General features: G+C 46.4%; 1 protein-coding gene across 4 annotated transcripts in view; it reads right to left on the minus strand.

Annotated features, from left to right (window-relative positions):
• The window catches only part of NEDD4L (NEDD4 like E3 ubiquitin protein ligase), a 343,799-nt gene that overhangs the window by 174,857 nt on the left and 155,480 nt on the right, over positions 1-13,462 (minus strand). The window contains exon 1 of one of the 4 annotated variants that reach the window (XM_058691972.1): positions 9,141-9,163. The exons of the other annotated variants lie outside the window; for them this stretch is intronic. The gene's annotated coding sequence lies outside the window, so the exon portion shown is untranslated. Of the gene's footprint in view, positions 1-9,140; positions 9,164-13,462 lie in introns of those variants that run through there. 4 annotated transcript variants of the gene reach the window in all.

A 13,462-nucleotide genomic window follows, 5' to 3' on the forward strand; every position in this document is an offset into this window, starting at 1 on the left:
ACCACCCTAGACCAACCAGCCTCTCCATGCTCTACATTCCTGCAATCGTGCCTGTTTAGACCTTCGCCCCTGAAATACGTGGCCTTCCTGTATCGTTTGTCCTTTCTCAAGTGTGCCTTAATTCTCTTTTACTATTTGCACTTCTCGCTTAAGACCACTACCTACGTTTTAGGCTTGTCTGCATTTTCCACCCAACGTCCCACAGAACAAATCCCTCAGTAAATATTTCTCGGTTGCCTGACTGCCTCCCCCCTCGTTATTGAGAGGCTCACTTCGTCCCAGGGTCACACATTCCCAAACACGGTCTTGCCTGAGTTGCCAAAACATGGATTTCTCAGTTTGTCTCATACGTGATCATGATCAACTGCATACAGAATGTAGTTTCCATGTAAATCTCCTTTTCTTTACTTTCTTCCCTTTTTCACAAAGTGGGAGCCACGAGGTCATTCCCTAGAGTGCCCTCAGTAAGAGGCTCAAACACATTCAAAGAAACAACAAAATGGAGGGAAAAAAGTTTCAGTCAACCTCATTTCAGCAATCATGTTAACCGGTAGCAAACACGAACATCATGAGCGACTTTTGATCAACTAAACATAAAAACGTTGAACAACTAACTTACGGCATCAACACACACTTGTAAGAAAAACTCAAATATTGAAATCTAAGAGGACACAGAAATACCAATGTTTGAGGACCAAGTTAGGCAGAAACAACAAACGAGTTAACTCCAGAAACCTTGATTAGATTGTTGACAATTACCAACTGGAAAGGGAGGTATTAAGAAATGTGTCACCAGTTCCCTACGTGCCATTATAAATTTTTATTCCAATTGTGTCATTTTTCATGCCTTTGTAATGTGTCGCAGATTTTTACCCAATCCCAAAAAGGTTTGCTTTTTGAAACAGAGATGTGTACTGGGGTGCCTGGGTGGCTCGGTCGGTTGGGTTTCCGACTTTGGCTCAGGTCATGATCACATGGTTCGTGAGTTCGAGCCCTGCATCAGGCTCTGTGCTGACAGCTCAGCACAGATTTAATTTAAAAAAAAACATTAAAAAAAGAAATGAAGATGTGTAAGACTCCATATAGATGAGAATATCCACACGCCAAACTGCCCTTACAAAAGGCACGTGTTGAGAAAACATTCATTGCAATTAACCTCAAATTTTTATGCAGCTGATGTGGACTGAGATACCATGAAACAGCGATCACACGAAAATAAAATCCAGTATATGCCACTTGTGGATGTAGCAGGTGTCGCCACAAAACAAGACCCGATCTGTCCCTTCACTGAGTCACTAGGGGACAAAGTATGCGAGGTTACCCCTAGCAAGGTGAACACACATATGACTTCCCCATTCTGCAGGAATAATATTCAGGAACTATATTGAAAAAAGCAGTTGGAAACCTTGGCAATTAACGTAAAGATAACAGCATGACTCCGTGCGAGTGAACACAAAACCCTAGCCAGCCACATGCAATCTAAATTTGAGAAACGGACTGTGTGGGGATAACTATGTATTCTAGCCAAATACCAATTATTAGCCACTAATTAGATTTATGCTCTGTATTCTGTAGTCCATAATTTTTGAGGACCTAAGGCTTGAGCAGTAGGCAAACAAATGACGAAATCTTCTGGCCATCCAAACTCAGTGATTAAAAACACCTCCAGGATGAAATTCACTGCAAGCCCCAACCTCCTCTCCTCATCTTGTTAATGCAGCCAAATATTAACTCCATCACCCAAGTCCAACTCGTAGCAATCACCCAGCCTGAATCCGTTCTTTGTAACCTACAAGGCGAAGTCCGGAGAATGCACGGTCTGCCTGGCTCTGGTGCCTGCCTGTGCGATGCCATCACCCATGTGCCTTACACACTTGGCCAAGGGGGACGATCTTTAGTTCTCCAAACATACCATGTTTTCCCCTCTGCTAGAAATGCCCTGCGCCCACCTTGCCTGCACGTGACCCTTATTCAACCTTAAAGGTCAGCTCAACTGTCTCTGAGAACACTGCCTAACCCCAAACCCCACTCCTGTCAGGAGAAGTCAATCAGTATAGCAATCATTTACTTACATGTCCGTTTTTGCTACTGGTCTGGAAAATCCTTTCTAACAAGCCATCCACGTCTCGGTCACTTGTGTACAGAACATTCCAGTTACACATAGGTCTGCAGTAAGTAATTGCTTCATAGGGTATCATGATGGCCCAAGAGCAGGTTAGGCATATGAGGTACTTAAGATAAATCTCAAGCTATCTGGTAGGCAGATCCTGGAAGATATCCATGACCATATCGTGGAACATGAAAAGCTCACAGGCTGAGCAACAGCTATCTCTAGCATTCTAAAGTCAAAGACTGCTAAAATAGGAATAAACTGGATGGAGGCAAAACAGCCTCATTTGCAATTCCTTGGTTATTTTTCTTAAGTCATGACTGAAAACAAAGAAATTCACTGGTAATGGAGAAGCCGAAAGTGAAGGATAATCTGCTCTTAGGGAGTTTGAACAAGAGGTAATTAATAAAGGATTAAGGCGAAGCAAAGCCACACAGGAACACGTAACTGCAGCACACTGAACGATGAAAACCAGAGTGGCAATTAGATAGGAAACACCCTCAATGGGTAAAAACATTTGCTTCATCAGTGAGGAGCTGTGCGGAGCGTCACAGAGCTATTCCTCTGTGGATATACCTCTCTGTGCAACAGAAGCTGGGAGGCTCAACTCTGACCCTTAGCAAAAAGCATGTAAGAAAGTCTCCCATTAGACTCTCCTCTTGAAGGAATGAGAGCCACCCAGCGAACCCCGTTATGCTAATGCAGGAAGGTGGGGCGAGATGACCTACAGACAACTCACTTCAAAGTATCAACAGCTCAGAAGAAACCACAGCCTCTAACAGACCAAAGTCAGGACTGGGAAAAGCCCATGGGGAGGCTCCTTTCACAGACCCTCCCCATTCCTTCATTCAACCAATTTTCACTGAATACCGACCATATGGTCTAGGCACCTCAGAGACCCCAGGGAAGAAACACTTAGAGTTCCCTCCCTCTGTGGAATTTACACTCAGGCAGGTGGAGATAGTTGGTAAATACAATAAAAAATACAATAAAAAATACAACAGGGGCGCCTGGGTGGCTCAGTCGGTTGAGCACCCGACTTCGGCTCAGGTCATGATCTCGCGGTCCATGAGTTCGAGCCCCGCGTCGGGCTCTGTGCTGACAGCTCAGAGCCTGGAGCCTGCTTCGGATTCCGTGTCTCCCCCTCTCTCTGCCCCTCCCCTGCTCATGCTCGGTCTCTGTCTCAAAAATAAATAAAAACATTAAAAAAATTTTTTTAATAAAAAATACAATAATAAAATAAGTAAATTAAAAAATTAAATAAAGTAAATAAAATAAAATAAAATAAAATAATAGCAAAGAAGAACGTGGCAGAAGATAACACACTTCAGAGAAAGGACTGATGCTGGGGCCTTTCGGAAAAGGTGATTTTGATTGAACGGTCACTTGAAGCAAATGAGAAATCATTAACCGGAGGTAGCGGGGCAGACCCTCACAGAAATCAAACAGTTGTACACTTGACAAAGATAGGGTAACACAGCAACGCAATGAAGGGCGTGAGCTCAGCAGGAGGGCACAGCCGGCCGCCTTCCAGTTCCGCCACTTGCAACTGGAAATCATTAGATGCCACGGTCTCTAGCAGCTAACATCCGTCAGTGGCCAGGCTTCCACACCCCCTGCCCTTAGCTCTTGGTCAGCTGCTGTCGTCCTCATCAGCGTGCAGACCGCAGGAGGTCCCCAGGGCTTCCCCTCCAAGCACAGCACAGGAACTCACACAGCCCGGAAACCGGAGTAAACTCGGGACGTGTTGCCTCATGCTCCACGATGCTGGCTTATGAACTTCGGAAGTATGGACCACGCTCGGCAAGTGCCCTGCTCTGCACGTGGTCACATTCCTCTTCCCTCTCAGTATTTGGCCTCAAGTTTGCAAACGGTGACAGCTTACAAGGTTTGGTTCCCTAAGTCGCTATCATAAATCCCGACTTGAGAAAAAAAAAAAAAGTTATTGGAGGTCACCTGGCAACTCCACTTGGCAAATGACAAAACCTGTGTCGTGTCAATGATACAGCAAGCCACGAGTTCAACCTAGGCAACCTAGGCTGCCACACCTATTGTCAGAATAATTCATTCTTAAGGCTCCACAGATGTGGGTATCCCTCATTTCCAATCAGACCAGATGATACTTAAATATGTTTGACGGGTGGAAATCTTTTTCCAGGAAGTATCTGTTCACTTTGCTCTAAGGTGAACGACTGCTTACTCTTCTAGGCACAATAATGTATACTTTTCCACGCAAAGGACGTCTTAAAGGACTTTTAAAGGAACCACTACCCTAGAGCTGGCCACAGCTTCCACACTCACCCAAACCAGACCTACTGGAAAGCGTCAGGAGCTCCCATGCAAAAGAAAAACAGATCACCCATCCGTATAATGGTCACTCCCTCCTCCTGATTTCATTTCTTTAAAGACACTCACACTGCCTCCAATTACAGGATCTGTTCACCTGGTTTTGGGTCTCCCCCACCAGGCGGTAGGTCTCCAAGGGGAGTGGAAGGGCCAGGTGACCGACCGCACAGGGCTGTGCAGCCTGCCCAGCACCTAGAACCAAAGCATCCCCTCAGGTGCTCAGGGCGTATTTGTTGAGTAAATAAGTTTCACCTAAACCCCGGGGGGCCATTCAGACTTTTAACTGGCGCAGGCTCAATTTGGGAACATTTCATTTTGTTCTCTGCCCACACATCTCCCCTCCCTTAGAAAAAAAGCAGCAGAGCCAAATATAGATGTGCCCAAGCACAACAAAAGGGCAATTCAATGATGACGCAGGTAGCACCTAGGATTAGCCCAGGGCCTGCTGCTCGGGGCAGGTGACAGGTGACAGGTGATGAGGCCGGAGGCTCCCGCCCAGGGAGGGGAGGGGGCTGCAGGCTCGGAATCTCACTGCTGAGTCTGTGGGTCTCATTCCTCAACAGGTTATTGATAAAGCGAGATGCTGGCTTTGTCATCAACACTCCCCCATCCTACGTCATGCTAAGAATCAAATTTAAATAGCAGTATCCCTGCAGAAGGAGTGATCTGTCATCTGGGAGTTGCAGCTCCTTGGCAGGTGACAGGGCCTCCGCGCCTCATCATGTTCCCTCTCCCTCTCTCTGACACGCACACCTCTCTGCTTTACATAACCTTTCTAGCCATTGAGTTCTTCTTTTTCTTCGGGAACAGAGTTCCACTGGCACACGCCGATGAAAACTCCTCTACCTTTCGTACGTGGCTTCCCAACAGTGAACAAAGAATTGAAGAGAAATCTTTTTTTTTTTTTTTAAACCAGCTAACATGATTAACAGTGAACAAAGAATTGAAATCTTTTTTTTTTTTTTTTTTTTTTTAAACCAGCTAACATGATTAGGGGACGTGTTTTCCTGGTCTCATTAATCTTACAGATCAATTAAGTCTTAATCGTCTTTGATTGCCATCTTCACTCAGCCCAGGGCGTAACGGCTGTTAAAGTCTATTTATAAAATACATCAAGTGAAAACAATAATGGGGGTGGGAATGAACCTTGAAAAAGTGTTAACGCAGCAAAAACTGCCAACTGTAGGGCGGAAAAAGGAGTACCTCTCAGTATGTAGCACAAAGACACTTAGTAAGTATTTGGTAACTGACAGACGGAAAGAATACGAGGAACCATTTTAAGGTAACGAACAAGACGTTACACCTGTGCTAAACGGCCATGTCAAAGAGTTCAAATAGTCACACAAATAGACCAGACGCGACAGTGTCCAAAGAGAACACACCTCTTTCAGATACACCGCTTGCTGATGAACACAGATACAAACCTCAACACAAAAGGGCAACAAGGGAGAAGAATATATTAAAATACCTTGAGGCCACCACCCCATTCCCTGTAAAGAAGCTAGGAATCTCACAGAGTCGCTTAACATGGCAGATCTTGGCCGGAATGAACTCCCGGACCTTGTTAATGGAGCCGAGGGTTCAAACCCCCACACTGGCACATGCTCCTGGAGATCACAACGTCGGGACTCCACATGGCCTCGGCTGCAGAATCTATGCCCAAACGCCCCAATAACGTGACGGGGTTTCCAGGCACTGGCCTGAGTCACAGGTGGTTTACCTGCATGTGATCCCTTGCCTACAGCAGGCCCCGTGAGTAACAGTGACACGAGCAGGATGGCCCACATCACTGCAAGTCGTGCTTTTGTACGTACTCCTAGGAAGCTCCGTCCACCCAACTCGGATCTCTCATCTGAGTTTCCACCTGGTGTGAAATGACACTGTTAACTGCCTCTGGGGTGTGATGGTATGTCACAGGTCTCACGGGCCGTTCCAAAAATGTCCATGGAGGCCTCTGTGCTCTAGAAGAAAATCAATCCTTTGTTTTCGGGGATGATGCCCGTCAGGCGTTGGTTTTTATTTTATTTTACTTTTTTTAAAGTCAAGTACCATTAACACACATTATATTAGTTTCAGGTGTATGACATAAGGATTCAACAATTCTATACATTACTCAGGGCTCATCACAGTAAGTGTCCTCTCAGGAGGTGGAATTTGCACTTTTCTCCCAGCAGCTACCTCTGAGATGAATAAGCAAGGCACAAGTCCCAGCTGAGAGGGCACACAGCCCGTGGTTACCTGAAAAGATCTTAGGATTATTTGGGCTGATCCAGTTTTGGCAACAACAGCAGGGCAGGGCGAGTTTTCTAAAAGATCCAGAACCTCCGGCTTTTGCAGGAGTCGGAAATAAAGTCCCCTTTGATTTCAGGGGGGCAGCTAGCTGGCGGTCTCCCCTAGGCCCGACCTGGTGGGCAGGTGGGCAGGATCGCATAGGGAGCTACCTGTGCTCCCTGTTCACCTGTGCTCCCGAGAAAACCAGGCCAAGCACACAGGGAGCGTAAATATTTACAGGAGGTCAAGGTGTGCCAAGTGACTCTCTTTGGAATTCTGAGCCACTGAGAACATAGTTAAGGTATATTCTGGAAACACCTGAGAATGTGTGCTGCTGCCATCGCCCCAAAGATGAACGACCTCAGAAGTCTCTGGGATCCCAGGGGTGAGATTAGCTGGCTAGCTCTGAGCTGACATACAGAATCGGGCATCCTCTACATTGCTAGGACATTAAATCATTGCTAGCTAACCCAAAACACCCGAGGAGGGAAATCACGAGGAAGGAAAAGATTTCGGCCAAGGTGGAGGAAATTACATGTAAATGACCTGAAAGTTGATTTGGACAAGCCCCACAGAGCACAGATGAGATTGCCCGGAATTAAGTTCAGACATCGTTGAAACAACCTCACCCCCCTCCCCCCAATCCCAACACAACTGCCATAATTACAAAAGCCTCTGGTTTTTGTCTTTTTAAATATTTATTTATTTTGGGGAGAGCGCAAGTGAGGGAGGGGCGGAGGATCCAAAGTGAGCTCTGGGCTGACGGGCTGACAGGCTGACAGCAGGGAGCCTGACCTGGGGGCTTGAACTTACAAACTGCAAGATCATGACCTGAGCTGAAGTCGGACACTCAACTGACTGAGTCACCCAGATGCCCCACAAGAGCCTCTGTTTCATCAACTATGTCTAAGATGTGGTCAAGAAGTCTACAGGGTTCCCCACCATACCAACCACTTGACGATAAAATGTTTATACTCTTCCAGCAGCAAATTCCTATCATTCCATTCCTGCCTTCATTTTGCTTCTTATATTCCATACTGACAAAACAGCGTCCTAAACATATTGTCTTAAATCAACATTCAGTGGCAAGACCAAAAAAAAAAAAAAAAAAAAAAGTAACATCTGTGAAAATCATTCCCCTTTTCTCCTGATTAAATAAAGCATTTCCCACCCCCCTCCTGATTTGACAAGCTTACTCACATTCCTTTGGGAATTAAAGTTCACCTTGTCCTCCCCAAGATCATGGAAAGGAGGGAGCGCAATACCACACAGCTTCTTTAATTTCCCTTTTCTAGTCTGGCTGCTTGTTCTCATTTGTCTGATTGGAAATCTAACTCAAACACCTGCGGACCACAGACTTCTCGATGTGAAATGAAGTATTTTATTAAAGAGTAACTCCCGATTTGACTGTTGGCTTTGCCGCTTCTCATCATTGACCCATTTTTACTGAATTGTCTTAAAATTCCACCCATCTTACCATTGAACATGAGGAATGTTTATTTGAAAGTACCCTGGCTCATTAATAGAAAGGTGTGGCCTGCACACTGATACACACTAACTAGTTCGCTAACAGTTTATGAATCACCATCAAATGAGACAGTAAAGAAACAGAAAAATCACGTGTTAATCATGAAGTATATTCATATGTATGAGTAGTAAGGGTGGGGAAAAGGACAGCAAAACCTAAAGGAAGCAGTTGAATATGGGCTTTAATTTTTGTTCTCAAACCAACCATCGTCATAATCATCATCATTAATGCATTCAGAGTAAGTTATGAAAGCCAAAAATAAGGGGGAGAAAGATTTCTCTCACTACCAACAATTCAGATAAAACCATACATCATTCTCAAGCCAACCATTTCCAACCTAAGATGTTATTTCATCCTGAAGCCAAGTACAGCTGGGGTCTCCTTCCTCTCCAGTGAGATTTCTAAGTCAGAAAGAGAGAGAGAGAGACCCAAAACGGAACAAGAACACCTGCTTCTTCCTAAAACATGGACTTCCGAACCAGAGAACATTCACAGAACCTGAGTGGTCTACATTTTCTATTATTTTTTCAAAAAGAAAACAAAGGCATCCGTCGTGCATTCGTTTTGAGAGTAAAAAGTGTACGTTTTTCTAGTCAAGGCAGAGATAAGAAAGCAAAAGGGTTAAAAATAAGGAGAACTGACATCCTAATTCTTTCCCCCGAGTTTCATTCTTTGCCCACCATTCCATCTGTACAAATCAAGGGTAAAACTGATCAACTACAGCTAACCCTGAACACCGAAAACAAGTCATTTATCCTGGAAAATCTTGGGCTGTGTTAGAATAATGCCACTGGTATAAAAACGGCCCTACACGAAGATCAAACTCCGTGCCAACAGACGTTACACATTCACATAACACACATACAGTGGCGTCTTTGTTCTTACCTATAATTGTCCTCAAGGCTCACGAAAAACAAGCCATCTGTCCTGCCGGGAAGCGTCTGCTTCGGCTAGCTTTGCGGTCACACGGCTGGGAATCTACCTCGACGACCCTTGGGCTCCTGGCCTCCTCTCCTTCCTTCCCCGTGATGAAAAGCTGCCGACACACACCTCTGCCCGAACTCGGGGACCAGCAGGAAGTTTTCACACAACTGGGGAGGAATCCGGGGAGCTTGCTACTTATACTGATGATTCACTTCAATGACAGCTAGAAAGAAGTGCTTGTTGGTGGAAAAGCAGTCAAGCTCCACCCCCACCATAAGGATTAGCTAACTCCACCCAGCTCAGTAATTCGTTTCAACAGCCACAGAGCGAGGGTAAGGTAACGTTAGTTTACCTGCAGCCTGGCATCTCCAAGCGGCAACTGTCAAAGGGGGAAAGAAGGGCTGACGGTTTACCAAACAGGACAGGCAATAACCGGAGAGCACAGGGTGCTCTTAATCACTGTAACTTGTGCTGGGCTGTTGTTTTTCTTTTTTCTTTTAAAGCTGCGTCCCGGTTTTCTGGGGAAGACGGGCCGTAGGGGTCTGCTCTTCACCTGCACAATGAACTTGGCTTCTCTCCAGTTCCTGTGAGCGAGGCTCCACACCAGGTAGGCTAGAGAGCACCTGGGCCCTCAAAAAGCTGAAAGCCTTGAAGGGGCAAGAGGCCAGGGCAAAGGTAACTGTGAGCCAAACTACAACTCCAAACAGAACTGATGGGGGGCGGGGGGGCGGGGGGGTGGGGGTGGGGGTGGAGAGGAGGTGTTGATCTGGTGTCACAGGACAGACAGCACCACCCTATAAACCAAACCACCATGTCTGGTGTGCAAACCCAATTTCAGATTAACCAGCGGGGGTGTCCTTGAGGTACAGACCAAAAGCACAGAGAGGGCCAGTGGGGCTCACCTTGGCGCTTCTTAAGCACTGGGTCCCACTGGAGGGGCACAGTTTACCGCCCTTACCGGACTCCCCGAGACCAGGTAAAAGGTGTGCTCCTTCTTTGGCTTGCGACTGGCACTAAGCTCCGCCTCTTTGCTCGTGCCCAAAGCCAAGTGGAAACCCACTCTACAAGCCCAGCAGTTGTGGCTGAGACAGGAAGTGTCCCCACTTGTAGCAAAAAGCTAACTTTCTACATTAACTCCAATCTGGGGGCATGGTCACTCATGAAGCGTTCCTGGCACGTCAGCCAAGAACCTCTAAACTAGACTTTCAGGTTCCCACAGGTGCTCAAAGGCTGGGATTCCCGGAGGTGCTGGGACGAGACAGGTCACCAGGGGAGCCGGTGGCCTCTCGTGGTTAGCAGCATCACCGAAGCCTTGCTGGGGAACCTGTGAACCAGGCTACTGCCAGAAACCCCATCCCCAAATACACTCTCCGCACGCAGGCTGACAGTTCGAACCATTTTTAGTAGGGATCTCGAAACGACAAGGGGAAATACCCTAAGCGTTTAGTATTCAACAGGTGAGGACACACAAGTACCACATTTAAGAGCAGCAACTCCACCCCTGACTACATCTAAAATTACAAAATTAATAAGCTGGCTCACATTTATACACCGGCTGGAAGGTTAAAAACCTAAGAACCACAGTACAAGAAAATACACCTTAGCAAGCTGAAGAAGTTTCTCAAGGGTTTGCCTATTCCATTAAAGATAAAAGGCACCGGGGCACCTGGCTGGCTCCGCTGGAAGAAAGTGCAACTCCTGCTCTCAGGGTCGTGGGGCCGAGCCCCACGCTGGGCTTAGAGATTACTAAAAATAAACTTAAGAAAAAGATAAAAGGGGAAGGGGCGGCCTGGGTGGCTCAGTCAGTTAAGTATACAAGTCTTCGTTTTGGTTTGGGTCATAATCTCACCGTTCATGAGTTCGAGCTCCACATCAGGCTCTGCGCTGACAGTGAGGAGCCTGCTTGGGATTCTCATTCTCATTCTCTCTCTCTCTCTCTCTCTCTCTCTCTCTCTCTCTCTCTCTCTCTTTCTCTCTCCCCCCACCTCCGCCCCTCCCCAACCCACTCTCTGTCTCTCTCAAAATGAATAAACTTAAATATATACATATATAAAAGGTACCTATACTTCTCATCCAATGTTACCCAACTGTTACGGGTTGAGAATCGTGTCTCCCCCCGCCCCCACCCCCCATTCTTATGTTCAGGTCCTAACCCTGATTTCCTCAGCATGTGACTATGTTTGGAGACGGGGTCTTCCAAGAAGTAACCGAGCTACCATGAAATCTTCAGGGTGGGCCTCTAGTCCAGTATGACCTGTGTCCTTACAAGAGAAAATATGGACATAGGTGCATAATGGGAAGGCCATGTGAAGAGACGGGGAAGTGATGGCCACCTGCAGGCCAAGGAGAGGGACTTCAGGAGAAACCAACCCACTGACACCTTTGCTCTCACAAGTTCAGGCCCCTGAACTGTGAGAAAATGCATCTGTTGCGGTACTTTGTTATGGTGGCCTTAGCAAGTTCATACACCAATGCAAGAATCACGTAATTCAAATTATTAATATAAAAAATGCAGACAGATCTCAGATTTCTCATTAATAACCGTTCTCCCACAGCCAAGCGCTTCATTTTAGTACTTTTACTCCCTCCCGGTCTACTGAGGCTCTGCCTTGAATAATGCACAGAAAACCTTATACTGGCTGAAGGGGGGGGGGGGGGGGGATGACCTTTCCAACTCCAATTTTGCCACTTCCGTTTATGGTCCATCTAATTGACCAAGGGACCTACCTGCACATCTTTCTCCCCCAAACCCACAGAAATCAGCTTCTGCTCAACCGCCACTAAAACGCAATTAAATCTACCGACAACCATCTTAGCACTGAATTAAGAATTGTTCACAACGGAGGAAATGCTGGAAGGTTTAGTTCAAGTCCCTCTGTTTAGAGGAGGGACCACAGAGGCACCACAATCTAGGAATAAATGCTAATACAGATTCAACCCAAACATTCAGTCCTAATCTAGTGTTCCTATCCCCGCTCTCACTGTACTATTAACCGAGGATAGCCTGAAATGATCAAATCTCTCTATTATCTCCAAAAGGAAACCCACTGCCCTACAGAGCAGCTGTAGCACAGAGAGACCAGGATGCAGACACTGGCTAACTGACGGAGTGTGGCCAAGGTCGGTGGGTATGTCAAAAGGCAGGTTTTTTGAACTTGGGCTACACTTGGGGTTGGGTAATTCTTTGTGGGGGCTGTTCTGTGCACTGTAGGATGTTCAGCAGCATCCCTGGTGCTCTCCATCCACGAGACAGAGCTCTTCCTGGGTGTGACAACCCAAAATATCTCCAGATATTGTTACGTTTCCCCTGGGAGGCAACGCTGAGAACCACTGGGTTAAAAGAAGAGGCCTTTGTGCAGAGCGAAGGAGGTGGTGGCCCTGGAGAAGGGGTGGCAGAGCCACTTCTGAGGTGCCATAGAAGAATAAAGGACAAGTGCTGTTGTAGACAGGGCAGGGGTGAAGAACAGCAAAGAGCAGTTTATTCTATTTCTCTCTCTGAGGGTTGCTTTTCGGTGGCATCTACCCCCCCCCCCGGCCCCCCGCAAAGGAGAAGACCAGGTCATGGGGCTGAGAGTGAGGGAATCACAGAGTCAAGAGTCAAGAATACTCAAAGTCTGGAACAACTGGAGAGCAAAAGGGATCAGAGCAGGGCTGAGTCGAGCACGTCGAGCAGCTCTAAAGTCTGATGGAAGACAGTCCCATAAACTCAGAGTGGCCCCATAACGGGTGACGCTGCAGGTTCCACCCCCCTCCCCATGCACGAGGATCCAGGAGGAAGGTATGAAGGCTGGTTGGACGAATGCAATGGGCATCCCTAAAGGGAGGTGGACACACATAGACTGTGGTTTCCCAGGCCACTGTGATTAGCAGTGGACACAGTAACCTAGAGTTAACAGAAGCTAGAAACAAGGAATCTGCTACAGAATAAAGATGAAGAAAGCCTCAGAAGAGGATCTCGCTGAGAAGGAGTTCAAGATCCTACAGACAATCTAGAAGACTAAATACACTCATCCCCTTGATTTAATAATCCCAATCCAAGGAATCTTTCCTAAGGAAATAATCAGGGATATAGTGAAGCAATACTGTACCTTCATTAAACTAAAAACTACAACCTTAAATCACCAACCGTAGACAAAACAAATTACAGATACCTGTATGTTCACATCCTCGAAAAATACTTTTCAACCTGAGAAAACAATCAAAATTTAATTTTCAGAAACAGAAGCTGTAAAGCAATGTATAACATAGTCCGATTTTTTAATTTTACATATTTACATGTATAC

The sequence above is a fragment of the Neofelis nebulosa genome, chromosome 11 (assembly GCF_028018385.1).
Source record: "Neofelis nebulosa isolate mNeoNeb1 chromosome 11, mNeoNeb1.pri, whole genome shotgun sequence".
NCBI lineage: Eukaryota > Metazoa > Chordata > Mammalia > Carnivora > Felidae > Neofelis > Neofelis nebulosa.